The 20,694-nt window shown below is 36.6% G+C and overlaps 1 protein-coding gene across 2 annotated transcripts in view; it reads right to left on the bottom strand.

Annotated features, from left to right (window-relative positions):
- LOC307195881 (neurexin-1-like) overlaps nucleotides 1-20,694 on the bottom strand; it is a 752,915-nt gene that overhangs the window by 213,526 nt on the left and 518,695 nt on the right. For both annotated transcript variants that reach the window (XM_079940449.1, XM_079940450.1), the window contains exon 9: nucleotides 14,639-14,759. The gene's annotated coding sequence lies outside the window, so the exon portion shown is untranslated. The remainder of the gene's footprint in view (nucleotides 1-14,638; nucleotides 14,760-20,694) is intronic.

The raw sequence follows: 20,694 nt of genomic DNA, 5'->3' as shown, positions 1-20,694 counted from the left end.
TATTTTAGAAATCTATGTGTCCTCTGAAATCTAGGGGATTTGTTTACTATGACATAGAATGGAATAATGGGAAGGAGAACATAAATTGTAGTATCTTCCATATGGAATTTCCTTTCAGGGAACACAGATTTATCACAAAAAAGAAATAAGTTCATATCTTAGGAATAGGAGTTGGTGGGAGGAAACTCTTCATAGGTGTTTTGCATTTCTGCAAGTCTTGTGAGGCACTGACTTCCCTTTGTTCCAGACTATCTTTTCAAAGATGTTTGTATAGTGGATGTCCTTGGATGATATAGTGTCTTGCTTGACAGCAAAGGACAGGCAGGCATGCTTTCTGCCTACCCATTTTAAAAGAGTCAAGTTTCCTAAGCTCAGGGTTTATCTCCTATAATGCAACCCATTGCAAGTACAAGCACCATCTGGCCCTCTTCACATGGCTCTGTGGGATTTAGAGCTCAGTGAACAGTGTAAAATGGTGATACTCTGACTACTGTTTTTGCTCAAGTAATATACTGTTCTTTGTCTCTGATCCAAAAGTCTTGTGATTTCCAACAGCATCTATGAAAATGTGGCAGATTCTCTTGTTAGCTTCAAGTAAGGTCAAATTCAGACCCTTTACAGTTCTTGCTAAGTGTATTTGTCAGTTGTATTTTATGTAACCTTAACAGAAATGTATAATATCTATTAAAAGTTAAATAAATATTTAAAGCACAGTCTTAGAAGTTTGGCAATTCTACCACACATGACCATTGTATGATGTTGCACAAATGATTTAATTTCCTTGTACTCCATTTTCCTATCTCAAATAAAATTCTACCTCATAGATTCATCATAAAGATTGTACGAGATAAATTTGTATAAAATGCTTTGAAAAGTGCCAGGCACATGGTTTCACTCAATTAATGTTGTCATTACAAATTAGATGAGGAATAATGGCTAAATGCAATAAATACAAAATTGCATTGAGCAAATCTGACAGCAATTTGTTTTATATGGTTAATTATACATGGTTGGCATTGTGCAAAAAACCAAAAGAAAAAAAAGTATTCTGATTGGATATAGCAATATTACTGTTTTGGAGTGTGACACATGGCTGGCCCTGGAAATTGACATATGGCAAAACACTTGGAAGTCCCTAATTATATTGAAGAGGAATTTTTGTCAATTGGGGGTTCCCTTTCAGAAATGTTGAGATTTATCAACTGAGAGTTAAAGATTGGATTTAAAGAAAGAAAATTGTTAGATATTTCTAAGCAGTTAGACTGTTGATAAAGTCTATTTTGAGTCTCCTACTTTTCCCCATGTCCTCTAAGTTCCTTGGAAATTGCTCCCTACATAGGACTTCACTTGCCACAGACGTGATTGTAGCTAATGGATTATTGGTTCTCTCATACTTGATCTAGTTTCGCATTATCACATAATTAGTGTTCATGATTGAATTCTCTGAACAAGGTTTTTCTAGACTATAATCTTGTTGAATGGAGGGGCCAAATCTTTTCACCTTTCTATTACTGGCATTCCCCTGTGATGCTTGGCACATAGAAGGGACTCCATTTCATTGAATCAGGAAATGGAAGTTCCATTTTTCTGAGTCAGAGAGAGTCTACAGCTAAAAGTGCTGATTATGTTACGTGAAAATGAAAGCATTTTTGAGTGTCTTGTGGATTAACCTGAAGGGATACTTGGTAAGAAGGTATGGTACAACAGATGAAATTAAAGTACTGTACAGAGTTTCCTTGGGTTTTCAGTAGTGAATAGAACACCTAAGGTTCCTACCCATATAGAACTTGAACCTGATACATTAGCTTATTGATGATCATTTCTGTCTCAATTCCCATGACCACTTCCTTTTTCTGTGGGTACAAGGGATGATTTAATCTTATAATATCACTTATGCTTTGCCATCACTATATATATGATATTCTTCTTTGGGAGACGTGCGAGGCTCTTCTATGAGGAACTGCATCAAGAACAGTCTAAGTAGGTGTTTCTGTGTCTGAAAAAAAATCTTGATAAATAATCTCAGTGCATAAGATGCCTTAACTAATGATCCATTTCTTGATTTAGGAGTATAGATATTTTAATTATCATAAGAATGAAAATTTCTTAGGATTTCCATCTCTCTGCTTACATTAATCATCTGTTCTTGTATGTTGTCTACTTTTTCCATTACAGCCCTCAGAGTATTAATCATAGCTGTTTCAAACTCCTGGTCTGATAATGCTGTATCTGAGTCTGGTTCTGAAGTTAACTTTGTCTCTTCAGATTGCTTTTGTCTTTTAGCATGCCTCGTGATAGCATGAATCAGCTATACATATACATAAACCCCTCTTTTTTGGATTTCCTTCCCATTTAGGTCACCAGCATGCCTTGTAATTTTTTGTTGATAGCCAGACATGATATATCAGGTAAGAGGAACTGAGACAAATAGGCCTTTAGTGTGAGGTCTTATGTTTATCTGGATAGGAGTTAGACTGTGTTTAATTTTTCCTGTAGATTTAGGTATCAGAGTCTAACATCTCCTTCAGTGTCCTTGTATTTGTCTCCTCTGTTGTCTCTTTTGTTTTCTTAGATACTCCTTTTTTAAATAGACAATGAAGCTTCTAGTTCTTTCAGGTGTAGTCCCCTGTTTCTACAGAGGAGCCTGACTGATGTGACAGTAAGGTGTGGAGGAAGGGGAAGCATTCTATAATCCTGTAATTCGATCAAAATCTTTAGTGAGCCTGTTCCCCAGGGCTGTGGCCTTCACAAATGCTTTACTATTTTTTCCCTCTTAGATGAGAGAGCAAAGCTAGATGGGCCAGGAATTGAGCTTTTGCCTTCCACTTGGTTAGGCTCTGGGAAAACACAAGTTGGTTAGGCTCTGGCAAGATCGTATTCTTTGAGAGCAGGTTTTTTTTTTTTTTTTTTTTAAAGGAGAATAGAATACTGTGGCTATATTTAAAAAGAGCTAATTTCCCCCTCTTGCTATTGGAAACATGAGGGGGAATTTTCTCCAATATTCACCCAAGACCCTGGTGGGGCTCCTGAAGGTGAAACTTGGGGCCTTGCTGAGAATGGGACTCCAGAGATTTCAACTCTCAAGCTTATCCAGATTGAGCCTCCATCAACTCATCAATCACAGTTTAAGTGTTTCCCACAGGTACTGGCTCCAGCAGTGGGCATCTGCTCCTGGCGTCTCTCTTGGTAAACTTCATAGAATCACTTCTCTATATTTGTCTGTTTATGCAAATTTCTGGGAGGCACCTTGCCCTGGGACCAAAATATATGTTTTGTTTATATAAATATAAAATATAGTATTGTTAACCATAGGCACTATGTTGTACAGCAGATTTCTAGGACATCTTCATTTTGCATAACTGAAATTTTTACCTTTTGACCAGTGCCTCCTCCCTAGTCCCCACGTCTAGTCCCTGGTAACTACCATTTTACTTTGTTTCTATATGTTCAACTATTTCAGATTCTTCCTGTAAGTAGAATTCTGTGTTGTTTGTCCTGTGTTTGACCTACCTTAGGTTAATCCATGTTTTCACAAATAATAGGATTTGTTTCTTTTTTTTAAGACTGAATAATATTCTAATGTATATAACTGCCAAATTTTCTTTAACTATTCATTGATTGACAGACATTCACATTGTTTCCATAACTTGGCTATTGTAAATAGTGCTGTAATGAACATGGGAGTGCAGACATCTCTTCAAGATCCAGATTTCAAAACTTTTGGATATATACCCTGAAGTGTGATTACTGGGTCATGTGGAAATTCTATTTTTTTAAATTTTTTGAGGAACCTCCATACTGTTTTCCATAGTGACTGCACCAATTCACTGTTTATGCCAACATTGTATAAGCGTTCCTTTTATTCCACATCTTCGTTAGTACTTGTTATCTTTTGTTTTTGATAATAGCCATACTAACAGGTGTGAGGTGATAACTAATTGTGGTTTCATTTTGCATTTCCCTGAAGATTGCTGATGTATATTTTCATGTACCTGTTGGCCATCTGTATGTCTTCTTTGGAGAAATGTCTATTCACGTTATTTGAGCAAGAAAAACAAAGCTGGATACGTAATACCTCCTGATTTCAATATATTACAAAGCTAAAATAATTTTAAAAGTATGGTTACAGGCATAAAAGACAGACATATAGGTCAATGGAACAGAATAGAGATCTCGGAAATAAATCCATGCATAAAAATTCAACTGATTTCAACAAGAGTGCTAAGAACATACATATTATATGTATGGGGAAAGGATAGTCTCTTCAATAAGTGGTGCTGGGAAAACTGGATATCCATATGCAAAAGATTGAAAGTGGACCCTTATATCATACACAAAAATAAGCTCAAAATGGACAAAAGCCTTAACATAAGACCTAAAACTCTAAAACTCCTGGAAGAAAATAGGGAAAAGGCTTCTTGACATTGGCTTTGGCAATGACTTGGATATAACACCAAAAGCTCAGGAAACAACCAAGAAATAGACAAATGGATTACATTACACCTAAAAGCTTTGGCACAGCAAACAGTCAACGATGTGAAAAGGCAAACTAAAGGTGGAAGAAAATATTTGCAAGCCATATGTTTGATAAAGGATTATTATGCAAGATATAAAAGAATTCCTACACCTCAACAGCAACAACAACAATAAAACCCCAAACCCAGATAAACTAAAGCATATAACCTCCTCATTTTTTTTTTTTGTTTGGTTTTTTTGTTCCTCAGGCTTTTTAGATTGTTTTGCCAGGACCACTGGTCACTAAGTATCATTATAAGTACTTATATCATTTTTCCTGCCCAATCGTCTTCACCAGTAAACTAGCCCTGTTTCTTGCTTCTGAGTCCCTGTCTTTGTGCTCAGTAACACTGGTTTGCCTTTGATTTCCAGGATATACCATGCTCCTCTTTGAACCTTGCTGATGCTTTCTCCTCTGTCTGACATGCTCACTGTGTGCACTTCCCTTATTTCTAACACTTTACCAGCTAAATTTCTCTTTAATACTTGGATCAGGAAGGCATTTTATCCAGCTAGAAAACAACCCTGACTGAACTTACTTTTTAGATTCTTAGTCATATAAACTTTGGTTTGTGTGAGATGGTAGAGTTCTGTAGTCCAGCACAGTGAGGACCTAGGGCTATCCTGAGTCATTCAAAGCCAAAATATATCAACTATTTGCTATGTAAACTTGGGCACACTTTAGCTCCTTCACCTTTAAAAGAAGACAATAATGACAGTACCTACTTTATAGGCTTATTATAAGGTTAAATAAGTTAATTCATGCAACTCATCTGGACCAGTACAAAGGACATAGTAAGTGCTCAATAAATTTTAACTATTGTTGAGCTCACACAGTATTTATTGCATAAAATCATTCTTCCCCATTGTTTTATAGTAATGCATTTTAATTGTCTATTAGACTATAAGCTGTCTGGGGGCAAGGTACTCATACTATTTTCTCTCTAGCCCCAGCTTCTACCATAGGGTTTAGACTATCAGGGACAACCAAATTTTTTTTTGGTAAATGAATGAATGATGCATTTTTCACTTATCAACTCCTACAGAATAGGGTATTTGTATTTCGGACATTGTCTTTCATTTTAGCTTTATAGGTCCATGGTATACATTCTCCACTAGATTGTTAGCATCTGGAGAGTGGAGCTTATGCTTCTAACACCTATTATGATATGGATCTCATAAGACTGTATACTTAAATCCTGTTTTCCTCTAACTAGCATGACATATCTAGAAATCTTCATCTACAATCTATAGTTCTTTCAGGTCATGCATTCCAACTGTAGGCTTATAGTGAGAACCTCAGCCACCTATCCCCGCATCCATTTACTTGCTGAAGTCATGGAGGATCAGCTTCTATGTTCCCACTTACTATTCCCTACTTCACTGCCTTACTCCATAGTAAAACAAAAAACAAAAAACGAGAAACAAAACAAAACACTGATTACCAGTATAGATATGCTTACAGTTCAAGGTACATTTTATTTCATCAGTGACACTAGACTAGTATATTGCTAGGTTTTCCATTAGGGCACACATTCCTATGAACTTGACTTTTAAATGAGTTGAACTAACCATTCACATTAAAATGTTTCTTTAGTTAAATATTTTAGTTACTTTTGTATTGTCCATAGCACTAACCATGCCCACTTAGTGGCCGAAGATAAAAACTTGGCAGTAAATTAGCATGGTTATGATTTTTCTTAGCCAATTTTCATTTCCCCTCAAGAGATTTGACTATTATTTATGACACAAAATAGTATCCATGCTAATTAATTAGGCTAGTTTGTTTACTCAACTTCTAATGCTTGATTATTTCTTTTTTTCTACACCATAGTGACCCAGAACAAATTTTGGCATTTATCGGGGAAGCTAGCTAAGTCATATGAGTAAAACAGTCCCATAGAGGTGAGGTGATTCTAACAAATACCTCATTTCTCTATGCCAAATTTATTATACCACTTGCCTAGAGCTCTTTCAATATGGTTCTGGTTAATGAATATGCATTTATTATCTTATCATAAGCGTAATTCTGCAGACTTGAACTATGAAGACTTGGTCTGGAAGTCACTCAATCAGTGATTCAACAGAAGAAAATTTCTCGAAATACCTATATCTTCACAATACAAAAAGTTCCATATTTTCCCTGAGTACCATGATACTAAGGTCACTAAGAGAGTAAGAGATTTATAGTTCAATGTCTATGGGCTCTACTTTATGCAAACTGTATCTGTGAACATAAATGTCTACATTAAGATCATCATTGAAAGAATTTTGCTTTATAAAATAGTTGTCACATGATTTAAAATGGTAAATATTTCAATTTATTATTAATGTATTGTAGTAATTAAAATAGTACTTGGCACAAATAATGATTTACCGATTGGCAAACCTTCTAAGAAACAATTTATAATGTCATTTTGTATGAGAAAGATATGAAGGAATTCCCATTTTCTTAGTGGATCACTGCTGGGGAGAATAAGGAGGAGGAGAAAGTTGGCAGTAGCAGATCTAATCCAGTGATGAGAGGGTTACTATCCTGAAGGTCACTTAGGAGTGAGAGGAAAAAGGCTGCCCAGGCTGTGTCTAGAATGGCAATTCCATGTGGCTCTTCCCTACACATGCCAAGACTGAGAGGTTACATTCCCTTCATTTCAGGGGAATAAAGGATAATGTAAAGGAAGGGATCAGCTAAGTAAAGTGAAGCCATTTTCTGTAACTTGAAATATACTACTTTTTCATCTATGTAGTTTCTACTTCTATAATAAAGCTGATTTAAAAAAAACCCAAAGTATATAATGGAACATAAAGTAATAAATGATATTTTTCTCATTTTCTAAGTTTTTTTAAAAACCGTCAATGGATATTGACTTTTATCTGTACTTTTTTGCATTTACTGAAATCATCATAGAAAATTTTTCTCCTTTCAAATCAATTACATTAATTGATTTCCAAATGTTAAGCCACTTTTGTATGCCTGGAATATACCAAATTAAGTTATCATGTATGATCCTTTATATGTATATAAGTACATATATATATATATTTTTTCCTACAGTCCATATTTATTAGATTTACCCACGTTTTTCTTTTTCATTGTTCTTCATACATTTTGATAGCACCTTCCATCCATATGGAAATATTCTACTGCTTGAAAAATAACTTTCTGTATTATTTATTATGAGTCTACTTGTAATAAATTCTTCCAGTTGTTGTTTGTCTGAAAATGCCATTATTACATTATCTTTCTTAAACGTATATTTCTAGCATTTCAAAGATATTATGAAGCTGTTTGGGGCTTCCATTGTTTCCTTGAGAAGTCAGTGGAGTCCAGTTTTTTTAAAGATTTTCTCTTTGACTTTGGTTTTCAGCAGTTTTATGTTTTTGTTTATGTTTAATTAACTTTAGTCATGCATAAAATGGGGTTTCTTGAGTTTATGATTTCATATTTCTCTTTAGTGTTGGAAAATTCTCAAATATTGCTTCTGCTCCATTCTTCCTTCCTTGTCATCTAGGACTATTACCCTCTTATTCTTTATTTTCTACCTTTAATTTAGTAATTTTGGATAGTGTTTTTAGACCTATCACAGTTTTTTAATTCTGTTTTTTTGACAGTGTCTGATCTAATGACATCTTAATTTTGCTTATTGGGCTTATAAATTCTAAAATTCAATTGTTTTAGCCTTCTAACTACTTTTTTATATTTTCTAATTGTCTGTTTAAATTCTCAACATTATTTTTTTATCTCTTTGAACACTATTAGGCTTATTTTAAAATATGCATCCGATTTGCTCCAAATTTGGAGCTTATATGTCTTTTTGTTTGTTTGTTTCTACTATTAACTTCATGATTCCTTGTGTGTTCGTGTCCCTTCTTCTTCTTATTATTTTTTTTGCGGTACGCGGGCCTCTCACTGTTGTGGCCTCTCCCGGTGTGGAGCATAGGCTCTGGACACGCAGGCTCAGCGGCCATGGCTCATGGGCCCAGCCGCTCCGCGGCATGTGGGATCCTCCCGGACCGGCGCACGAACCTGTGTCCCCTGCATTGGCAGGCGGACTCTCAACCACTGCGTCACCAGGGAAGCCCGGGGTTTGATTTTTTGATGTTGAGTTGTAGGAGCTCTTTGTATATTCTGGATATTAACCCCTTGTCAGATATATGGTTTGTAAATATCTTCTCCCATTCAGTAGACAGCATTTCATTTTGTTGATACTTTGCTTCACTGTGCAAAAGCTTTTTAGTTTGATGTAGTCCCATTTGTTTGTTTCTGCTTTTGTTTAGTGGATTTTTTAAAAAAAAATGTGCAACCTTTTTTGTTTGTCTTCTGTGGGAAAGTGATCCAAATTTCCAGTTTACTATTACAGAAGTCAGACCTATCAATTTTAAAATTATAATGCCACTTGTACTTTGGTAATCACTTCCCAACCCTCCTCCCTTCAAAAGAAAAGAGAAATGCTGCTCTGATTGTTATAAGTTAACTATCTAGAATAAATGGTATTGGAGGTGCAGGCATGATGCAGGTTTAAGCATATTGTAGATATGGACACGGACTGGATAGGTTCATTTTTGTCTACTGTTAAAATTATTTTTCCTTTTATAGGTCTTTTTTAACCACAGAATTCTAGAACGTAACATTTGCTTTCAAGGCTTTATGTTCATTATTTCAGTTGTTTTCATCCAGTCTGTCTCTCCTCATTGACTCATCTACTTAGGAACTTCTTCTATCTGTCGTCTCCAACGAAATTAAATCCATCCTTGTTCAAGGTCTAATTGGAGCCCCAATATCTCAGCATCTTTACAGTACTCCAGTGCACAGTCATAGCCCCATTCTATGAGATCCTAGTGTAGTAATGAACTATCTAATGGCATAGGAGTTAAGAGCATTGTCTCTGGGAAAAGACTGCCTTGGCTCCTCCTTTCAGTAATGCGAACTTGGATAAGTTACATGGTCTTAGTTGAACTGTTTCCCTCAGAAACATATGTTGAATTTCTAACCTCCAGTACCTCAGAATGTGACTTTATTTGAAAATAGGGTCCTTGCAGATGTAATTAGTTAAGATGAGGTCATAGTAGAATAGGGTGTGCCCATAATCAGATTCTGACAGGTGTCCTTATGAGAAGATAGTATCACACAGGGAGAATGCCATGTGATGATAGAAGCAGAGACTGGAGTGATGAATCTGCAAGCCAAGAATTGCAAGGCTTGATGGCCACGACCAACAGCTAGGAAGACGCAAAAAAGGATTCTCCTGTACAGGTTTCAGAGGGATCATCGCTTTGCTAAAAACTTGATTTTGGACTTCTAGACACCAAAACTGTAAGAAATTAAAATTCTGTTGATTTGAGCCTTCCAGCTTGTGGTACCTTTTTACGGAAGCCCTAGGAAACTAATACATTGTATAACTTCTTTTTGCCTAGTTTCCTTATCCATAAAATGAAGATAATAATAGCACCTATCTCATAAAGTTTTTGTGAATGATAATATGCAACAAGCACTAGAATGGTGGCTGGCTTTTAATAAGTGCTGTGTAAGTCCTCTTTAAAATTATTCTAGAGGATAAAATTGCCTCTTGAAGGCAGGGGCCACGATATATGTTTCTCATGAATCTTCCAACATGCCTAGTTGTGTGTACAACAGAAGCACACAAATACACATTCAGTTATTTTCCCTCTGATTATTTTACTATTTATCAAGTTCCATTTTTTACTTGTATAGTTTTGCAAGTTTTAAGTCTTCATTAATTATATTTCTATATCCTGGTTTATAACTGTGACACTTCCCCTGTGATTTGATTGCTTTATATTCCCCTTCATCTCAAGCACACTCCCACCACTTCTCACCCTTATGCTTATGTCAAATTCCTCATTAACTCATGATTTTTAAACACTGATTTGATTGTAGAAACCAAAAGAGAAAAGGCAGTTAAAATGAATAGTTTCCAGATGGTTGTGGAATTTAAAATACAAAATGTGGGTTATACTCCTAGCTCTGCTACAAACCTGTTAAATTACCTCAGACACTTCACATAACACTGTGAAACGTCCTTCCTTACCTGTACAATGAGGAGATTGGATTAAACACTTTCAAACATTTTATCAGTTTTAGTTTCTATGATTAAGTTATTGTGTCCTCTGAGTTCAACAATGACAATGAAAAGCTAGTTCTCACTCATCCAGTATGGCCCAGCACATGCAGGAGGCAGCAAGTATCAAACACAGCAACTGCCTATTAACTGATATGGTGAGATGCATTTGACTGATGGGGTAATGTGCATTATTGTTGAAAAATCTGGCTTCTCCAGCATAATTACCTGTGCAAGCACTGTTAAGAGAGATTTCCAAATACCTGCCATATGCACACACACTTGGTGTATCTCAGATTTCAAAGAGCCTATTATTCTGAAAAGTTTTCACATTCATGGTAAAATAACAAAGGGAAGAAAGTACTTTCACTTTGTAATGCATCATTTTTACTTTTCAGATCAAAACACTGTGACATTTGCCTTTTGCTTGTTTGGCAAACTGATAACGATTTTTAAATAATAGATGAACATTTCCAGCGGTAGTCAAATTCTTGAAAGAAGTTATAAACTCCCTAATTCATTTCCTTATTACCAGGTATTACCTGTGTGGACAAAGAATGTTGTGTGCCATTTCAGGAAACAAAGGATGTTGTGCTACCAATCCATCAGCCCCTGCAGCTGCCCCTGACAGGTGCACCCTGAGGGGAACTCAGGATGGAGAAAACCAGGATACTGGCCCTAGAGAGTTAAGGTGCATATCCAAGAAATTATTGCAAAAAGCTCAGACTCTAGCATCTTCCCATACATAGAAAAGCACTAAATTCATTAACTTGAGAGGTCTGGATTTTTAATGTAATTAGCAGTAATCTTTTGATGTTCGACAACCTGTTTTGTATCATTTTTTCCCACAAAAACTCCTATTTATCCTGGCTCCTCCCTTACCTCTTTGGAACAGTCCCTCAAAGCTACCTGAGGTACTGTATCCTTGGCTTAAATCTTCAGTAAGTCCACCAAATAAAACATAATTCTCAACTTTTAGGTTGTACATTTTTTTAGTTGACACCTGATTGTTTTCTGTTTGGCTTCTATGTCTACCATTTTGCTAAAAACCCTCTCAGAGTTTATCACTTACTAAACCAAAGATCGTGTTATATTCTCTGTTCTTTTGCCTCTGTTGCCCTTGAAACTGTGAACTGTCTTTCCCTTGTTTCTTTCTCCTCTAAGTTTCCTGGATAACATGTTGTTTTTTTTCAGATTTTCTTCCTACCTTATCCATAAATGCTTGATATTTCTTTCTCCTATCTTATAAAGAAAGGTAATCCACAAAATATTTATTTACTTATTTATATTTCTTGGTTCCAGTCTCACTTGAGTTACAGGCTTCTGAGCATCTTCAATTTTCTTTATGTGGTTTAGTTTTACATTCCTTTACCATTCTGACAGGTGTCCTCTATGCTATCTATGGTTTGCCTTTACTGTTCCCAAATATTTTTTTCTGCTGTAAAAAGAAATCTCAACTTTATAGAGATCCTGTAGTTCCAGTAATAAAGTCCACTGCTCCATTAGCTATGTTGGTAAACATATAATCCAACACTTGGGTTGGGATTTCTAACTTGACATTTCAAAAATGTCTGTCTTCACATTTCCTGCATAACAAAATAAATTTTAAGAAAAGTTTCTTTCACAAGGTTGGTTTTAATTTTCCTTTCCATACTATATTTTCTTTAAAATAATATAGCACACAACATTATTATAATTGACCAAAGGCAGGCTGGAGGGATAAGAATGAGCAGAATCCAGAAAATTATCAAGTTATTTGTATTCTTAGATTAGACATTTGAAGAAATAGCCCTACTTGCTGAGCTCATCTGAGATAACTTTGTATATCAATGATTTCCTTGTGCTAGAATGAGACTGATGTATCTAATAAAGATTACCAGTTGCTTGCTGTATTCTCTTTAATAAGTTAAAGATACGTGCCATTCATTTTCAAAATATTTCCACTATTTAATTTCAATTAAAATAGGCTCTGTGTTTAACTTTCCCTTTTTAAGTGTAGCTATTGTTCTGTGGCTCCTTTGTCCCCCAAAACCACCAGATAAAGAAACAATAACTGTATCATGTGGACTGAAATACTCCAGTGGCTCTGAGTATTGCTAGTCCTGTAATTCCCTCAGGGTAAGTGAGGACAAAGAGGAAATCCCTCTTCTGCAGTTCCCTAGTGTTTTCAGTGAAGAGAGTCAAAGCATCTGGCACGCAGTATTCTGTATTCAGCCAGCTCCTCCAAGTAAAGAGTGTTCCCCAGGAGTAAATTAGGCAATTAGCAGAATCATTAACTATTTCAAGCCAACAAAGTATCACTTAGTGCACTGAAGTAATAACTAGCAAATTAGTAATCATGCAGTCAGTGAATGCTAAAGAAGTAAGGTGCTCACTTTGTAGAACCTTATGAGTGAGCTGAGCTCACTCACTCATTTGTCCAATGGAAAGCCTGTTAATGCCCAAGAAAAAGGGTTTGTAATGGTATTGACTAGATTCTCTGGAGGCAAAAAAGTAAACACATTGACAATCACTCACATACTTTAATAGTACTGTTTGGGTTTTGCACAGTATCTTCATTACTATCATGTGGTATTAATTGAGGTGCACATGTCCATAAAAAGTGAGGTTCTAATTTATTCTGCACCTAGGTAAATATCCAGCTTTGCTCATTACTGACAAGTCTATTTATCCATCTGTAATCAGAAATTCTAAGTTTAAGAAAGGACTATGTGAGTTTTAGAGAATTGACACATTGAGGAGGTTACAAAACCTCTTTGAATCTACTCCACAGGGCTACTTTCAATATGCTGTAGAGTATGTGAAAACAATTAGGAAAATATTTGGTATATTATATGTGTTCAAGAAGCATTGTTAAATCTGAATCTTACATCAACATTTAATAACTCTGATCCTCGCTGTAAATTAGAGTACATACTATTTGTTCTGCCTTCCACATAGTATTGTAGAGATGACCAAGGAGGATGAGAATGTGAAAGCACTTTATACCATTTTAATAATTACACTTTTGACTGTTTCCAAGTGCCACATATACTCTACGGGTCAATGTATTATTGCTGCTGTAAGCTAACTACCTATAAAGAAACTAGCACAGTTTCTAGGATATACTAAATCCTCAATAAATGGCAGCTGTTATTACTGGAACGGTATACTATCATATTACGAATACTGATGTTTTACAGATATTGTTTCTATACTTTTTAGTATCTTGACTTGGACTGTGTTCTAAGAAAATAATTTAAAAATTAATCTGAAGTCACAAATGACTATCTCTTTCTTTTAAAATGGAGACACATTTTTTCATTTTATTAAGTATTGCTTTTTGAATAATTATTTTGAAAAGAACATTATTCAGTATACTTGTCCTATAGATTCCTAATTTTTATTTATTTATTTTTTTGCGGTATGCGGGCCTCTCACTGTTGTGGCCTCTCCAGTTGCGGAGCACAGCTCCGGACGCGCAGGCTCAGCGGCCATGGCTCATGGGCCCAGCCGCTCCGCGGCATGTGGGATCTTCCCAGACCGGGGCACGAACCCGCGTCCCCTGCATCGGCAGGCGGACTCTCAACCACTGCGCCACCAGGTAAGCCCTAAATTTTTTGGACTATACAGTTTTCCCTTCCCTTTCTTCAGGAAGAAAGAGAAGTTAAGAAAAAGGCACATTTCTGGATAGACAAAACTAAAAAGAATTGTATTCCCCTAAAAATAATTTGGGAAGTTTCATCACATTTTGGTTTCCTAAGCATAACATGGTGTCTCTTAACGTGGTAGAAAATTAGAAGGAATACTCAAAGCACCTTAAATAATATTTGTTTGTGGAATTTGAAAAAAAAGAAGCCATTCAGAAACTGGATATGTCACTGGGATTTACAAAGACATTAACATAGCCCTTAGATACATACAGCTGAATGAACGAGCTTTATCTGCATAGCTATAATTACATTTAATGGATGGAACCACTTGTTAATAAAATGCAAAGATCATTTAATACTGAAATATCCAAGGTCTAATGCATGTAGTGTTTTAATTTTGTTGAGACCTACCTTCCTTCCTTGTTTCCTTTCTTCTTTTCTTTCACCCTTTCTTCTCTGCTTCCCTCTCCTCCCTTCTCATGGTATTCTCTCATTGTCCTCCTTTTCTTCCATTATTTCTTTCAGTAGGCCTCTGGAATATAAGCAGAGATGTTCTAATGGGATATAAACTCTTTTTTAACTAGAAGAAAACAACTTCTTTAGAGTCTTTTGCCTTGTGATAAGTAGCAGTCAAAAGTAATTTATTAAAATTCTTAATGTCCTGCAAAAAGAATTTTCAAAATAGATGCCCTACCCTCTTGGAATTTATAATCTAAAATAGGCAACACAGACATAAACACAAAACTAGAGGATGTATGGAGAGAGCAGTAACCCATCCTTAAATACAGGAGTCGATAGGTTATTTCTCACTATGTTTGATTGTCATGATGTAAAGAGCACCAGAAGAGACAAGGGGCTGGTGTTATCTCTGAATCTGCAGCACTGTGCTATCTGACCTTGGTCAGATCTTTAAATCCCTTGGGGCCTCAGATTCTTTGTTAACAGTGTGCAGTAATTAGACTTGTCCTACTCACTTCACAGTTGTTTTGTTTTGTTTTTTTTTTATGAATATCAACTGAGGATGGATGCAAAATGCTTTAAAGATGTGATATGATATTAAAATGAATACAATTATTTATGTTGCATCTGTGCCTCCTTAATGCAACTAGAAGTTCTCCCCAGCTAGAACCATGCATTTGAATTAAAAAAAAGGGAAATCTCTTGAAATGCCTATTATTGTCTAGGTTACATGTATGTGCTAAATAAATAATTACTGAAAACAAGTATTAACACAGGAGCAATATGTGTGCAAATGCCAAAAGTCATTCCAATGCAACATCACAAAAAATGTCAAATATATATACATATACATGAACCTACTAACTACAAAATGAAACAATCATGAGAACCAGATATACTGAGAAAGTGAGAAATAAACGATTAACTCCTGTGTTTTTTTTTTAACATCTTTATTGGAGTATAATTGCTTTAAAATGGTGTGTTAGTTTCTGCTTTATAACAAAGTGAATCAGCTATACATATACATATAATCCCATATCTCCTCCCTCTTGCATCTCCCTCCCACCCTCCCTATCCCACCCCTCTAGGTGATCACAAAGCACCTAGCTGACCTCCCTGTGCTACGCGGCTGCTTCCCACTAGCTATCTATTTTACATTTGCAGTGTATATATGTCAATGCTACTCTCTCACTTCATCCCAGCTTACCCTTCTCCCTCCCCGTGTTCTCAAGTCCATTCTCTATGTCTGCCTCGTTATTCCTGTCCTGCCCCTAGGCTCATCAGAAACATTTTTTTTTCTTAGATTCCATATATACGTGTTAGCATAGGGTATTTGTTTTTCTCTTTCTGACTTAACTTCATTCTGTATGAGACTCTAGGTCCATCCACCTTGCTACAAATAACTCAATTTTGTTTCTTTTTATGGCTGAGTAATATTCCACTGTATATATGTGCCACATCTTCTTTATCCATTCATCTGTCGATGGACACTTAGGTTGCTTCCATTTCCTGGCTATTGTAAATAGAGCTGAAATGAACATTGTGGTACATGACTTTTTGAATTATGGTTTTCTCACGGTATATGCCCAGTAGTGGGATTGCTGGGTCATATGGTAGTTCTATTTTGAGTTTTTTTTTTTTTTTTTTTTTTGCGTTACGTGGGCCTCTCACTGTTGTGGCCTCTCCCGTTGCAGAGCACAGGCTCCGGACGCGCAGGCTCAGCAGCCATGGCTCACGGGCCCAGCCGCTCCGCGGCATGTGGGATCTTCCTGGACCGGGGCACGAACCCGTGTCCCCTGCATTGGCAGGCGGACCTTCAACCACTGCGCCACCAGGTAAGCCCTATTTTGAGTTTTTTAAGGAACCTCCATACTGTTCTCCATAGTAGCTGTATCAATTTACATCCCCACCAACAGTGCAAGAGGGTTCCCTATTCTCCACACCCTCTCCAGCATTTATTGCTTGTAGGTTTTTTGATGACGGCCATTCTGACCGGTGTGAGGTGATACCTCATTGTAGTTTTGATTTGCATTGCTCTAATGATTAGCGATGTTGAGCATCCTTTCATGTGTTTGTTGGCAATCTGTATATCTTCTTTGGAGAAATGTCTATTTAGGTTTTCTGCCCATTTTTGGATTGGGTTGTTTGTTTTTTTTGATATTAAGCTGCATGAGCTGCTTGTAAATTTTGGGGATCCTTTATCAGTTGCTTCATTTGCAAATATTTTTTTCCCATTCTGATGGTTGTCTTTTCGTCTTGTTTATGGCTTCATTTGCTATGCAAAGGCTTTGAAGTTTCATTAGGTCCCATTTGTTTATTTTTGTTTTTATTTCCATTTCTCTAGGAGGTAGGTCAAAAAGGATCTTGCTGTGATTTATGTCATAGAGTGTTCTGCTTTATGTTTTCCTCTAAGAGTTTTATAGTGCCTGGCCTTATATTTAGGTCTTTAATCCATTTTGAGTTTATTTTTGTGTATGCTGTTAGGGAGTGTTCTAATTTCATTCTTTTACATGTAGCCGTCCAGTTTTCCCAGCAGCACTTATTGAAGAGGCTGTCTTTTCTCCATTGTATATATATATATATATATATATATATATATATATATAGAGAGAGAGAGAGAGAGAGAGAGAGTTTGTTTGCAGTATGCGGGCCTCTCACAGTTGTGGCCTCTCCCGTTGCAGAGCACAGGCTCCGGACACCCAGGCTCAGTGACCATGGCTCACGGGCCTAGCCGCTCCACAGCATGTGGGATCTTCCCGGACCGGGGCACGAACCCGTGTCCCCTGCATTGGCAGGTGGACTCTCAACCACTGCGCCACCAGGGAAGCCCTCTCCATTGTATATTCTTGCCTCCTTTATCAAAAATAAGGTCACCATAGGTGTGTGGGTTTATCTCTGAGCTTTCTATCTTGTACCATTGATCTATATTTCTGTTTTTGTGCCAGTACCATACAGTCTTAATTACTGTAGCTTTGTAGTATAGTCTGAAGTCAGGGAGCCTGATTCCTCCAGCTCCGTTTTTCTTTCCCAAGATTTCTGGCTATATGGGGTCTTTTGTGTTTCCATACAAGTTGTGAAATTTTTTTGTTCTAGTTCTGTGAAAAATGCCATTGGTAGTTTCATAGGGATTGCGTTGTATCTGTAGATTTCTCTGGGTAGTACAGTCATTTTCACAATGCTGATTCTTCCAATCCAAGAACATGGTATAGATTTTCATTTGGTGGTATCATCTTTAATTTCTTTCATCAGTGTCTTATAGTTTTCTGCATACAGGTCTTTTGTCTCCTTAGGTAGGTTTATTCCTAGGTATTTTATTCTTTTTGTTGCAGTGGTAAATGGGAGTGATTCCTTAATTTCTCTATCAGGTTTTTCATCATTAATGTATAGGAATGCAAGAGATTTCTGTGCATTAATTTTGTATCCTGCTACTTTACCAAATTCATTGATTAGCTCTAGTAGTTTTCTGGTAGCATCTTTAGGATTCTCTATGTATAGTATCATGTCATCTGCAAACAGTGACAGTTTTACTTCTTCTTTTCCAATTTGGATTCCTTTTATTTCTTTTTTGACTCTGACTGCTGTGGCTAAAATTTCTAAAACTATGTTGAATAATAATGGTGAGAGTGGACAACCTTTTCTTGTTCCTGATCTTAGAGGAAATGGTTTCAGTATTTCACCATTGAAAATGATGTTGGCTGTGGGTTTGTCATATATGGCCTTTATTATGTTGAGGTAAATTCCCTCTATGCCTACTTTCTGGAGGGTTTTTATCATAAATGGGTGTTGAATTTTGTCAAGAGTTTTTCTGTATCTATTGAGATCATCATATGATTTTCCTCCTTCAATCTGTTAATATGATTTATCACACTGATTGACTTGTGTATATTGAAGAATCCTTGCATACCTGGGATAAACCTCACTTGATCATGGTGTATGATCCTTTTAATGTGCTGTTGGATTCTGTTGCTAGTATTTTGTTGAGGATTGTTGCATCTATTGGCCTGTAGTTTTCTTTTTTTGTGGCACCTTTGTCTGGTTTTGGTATCAGGGTGATGGTGGCCTCATAGAATGAATTTGGGAATGCTACTCCCTCTGCTGTATTTTGGAAGATTTTGAGAAGGATAGGTGTTAGCTCTTCTCTAAATGTATGATAGAATTTGCCTGTGAAGCCATCTGGTCCTGGGCTGCTGTTTGTTGGAAGAGTTTTAATCACAGTCTCAATTTCAGTGCTTGTGATTGGTCTATTTATATTTTCTATTTCTTCCTGGTTCAGTCTTGGAAGTTTGTGCTTTACTAAGAATTTGTCCATTTCTTCCAGGTCGTCCATTTTATTGGCATATAGTTGCTTGTAGTCATGTCTCGTGATCCTTTTTATTTCTGCAGTGTCAGTTATTACTTCATCTTTTTCATTTCTAATTCTATTGATTTGAGTCTTCTCCCTTTTTTTCTTGATGAGTCTGGCTAGTGTTTTATCAATTTTGTTTATCTTCTCAAAGAACCAGCTTTTAGTTTTATTGATCTTTGCTATTGTTTCCTCCATTTCTTTTTCATTTATTCCTGATCTGATCTCTATAATTTCTTTCCTTCTGCTAACTTTAGGGGGTTTTTTTTGTTGTTGTTGTTCTTCTTTATCTAATTGCTTTAGGTGTAAGGTTAGGTTGTTTATTTGAGATTTTTCTTGTTTCTTGAGGTAGGATTGTATTGCTATAAACTTCCCTCTTATAACAGCTTTTGCTGCATGTGAGCCCCATGGCAATTGTGCTAGCTTGGGTTTCCTAGAAGCAGAGTCAGAGAAGTTTAAGTGATTCATTAGAAGACAGTGCCTCAGGAGGAGTGAGGAAGGCAGGAGAAGGGAAGGATTAAAATCTAAAGTAAGTGATCGCAGCAGAGACTCTCCTGTATTACTTTAAAGATGCATTACTTAGTATTACATTCAAGGATCATCTCAAATGCTAAACTATTTTTCTAGCTTCATTTCCCACCACTCTCCTCCTCTACATACCTGTTTCAACATGCCTGGATAGTTTAGGATTTCATGTCTTTCCTCATTCTACTATATCATCTCAGGGGAATGCTCTTACCTAGTAGGGAAAAAAAAAAAATCCTTGGGGGTCCAAGTCCAATTCAAATGTTACCTTCAATGTGAATTACTCACCCCTACATTCCATTCCTTCTCAGCTATTCATTTATTTCATCATTCAACAAGTGAGCTACAAGTCACTGGGTAAGGAAAGATGAATCTGAGTATGTATAAAATATCACTGGCCATGTACATATTTGGTCTTCCAAGTTACTCTAGGCAGAAGTTGTAATACTTATCACACAACTACATTACACAGACTGCACTTCTTCAAGTCTCCTAGAGTAGCCTTCTCACTGCTCTTCTTGCATCTCCCTGCCACCTAATCCCAAGGCCAATACCACACATTTAGATGTTTGTTAGGGCAGTACCTCATTTCTGGATTCAATTTCTCTCTCAACTATCTCTTGCTATGTAGCAAACTACTCCAAAATTAGTGACTTAATGCAACAATTCATTTGTTCATGATTCCACAGATGAGCAAATTATCCAGCCCTCAGGTAAGGTGGCATGTCTACTTCCCATGTTGTGGCGGCTGGCCTTACTCATGAGGCTGCAGTTATCTTCTGGTTCAATTCCTAGGGCTTCATGGTCTGAATTGGTCTTGGTCACACGTCTGGTGGTTGATAAGGCTCTTAGCTAAGGCTCTTAGTCTCCAGTACACTAGCCCAGGATTCTTCACATGGCCTCAGCAGTGAGAAGGTGAGAGTGGTAGTTGCAAGGACACAAAGTCTAGGCAAAGACATGTAACATCACTTATGTCATCTACTATCAGCCATAGAAAGTCACAGGACAGACTAAATTCAATGAGTAGGAGAGTCACATCACAAAGGGGAATGCAAATTGGGATGGACAAAATAACTGCAAACATTTTTACAAATAACCCACTAAACTCCAGTCTAGTAAAACATGTGATTGAGTTTATGCC

Source organism: Stenella coeruleoalba, assembly GCF_951394435.1.
Source record: "Stenella coeruleoalba genome assembly, chromosome: 13".
NCBI lineage: Eukaryota > Metazoa > Chordata > Mammalia > Artiodactyla > Delphinidae > Stenella > Stenella coeruleoalba.
The sequence above is the reverse complement of the archived record's forward strand: the minus strand, read 5'-3'. Positions and strand labels throughout refer to the sequence as shown.